Genomic DNA, 378 nt, shown 5'->3' on the forward strand with positions numbered 1-378 from the left:
AAGGCACAGGAGGGGACACCTGTGTAGGGACACAGCCAGGCTGGCAATAAAAACCTTCGCAAACACCCGAGGCCTCTTTGCTCCTGTGTTGTTCCCTGTGCTGTGGAGACCCTGGGAAGGGCAGTGAGTGGTTTAGGAGTTTGATTTATGGCTGAGGTGTTGGGCAGGTCTGTGTGAGAGGACCTGGAGGCTCCAGCCCTGCCTCAGGGCACGGGGGGGCAGGAGAGTGTGTCGGTGAGAGCAGCTCGGGGGTGTCAGCACAGCCTGGAGCATTGCGTGGCACATTGCAGCATTCCGCAGGGATTGGGGCTGGGGGTGATGGGAAAGGGGGAACGGCTTCCCACGGACCGAGGCAGGGTTGGATGGGATACTGGGAAG

Source organism: Acanthisitta chloris, unplaced genomic scaffold, assembly GCF_000695815.1.
Source record: "Acanthisitta chloris isolate BGI_N310 unplaced genomic scaffold, ASM69581v1 scaffold30183, whole genome shotgun sequence".
Lineage (NCBI taxonomy): Eukaryota > Metazoa > Chordata > Aves > Passeriformes > Acanthisittidae > Acanthisitta > Acanthisitta chloris.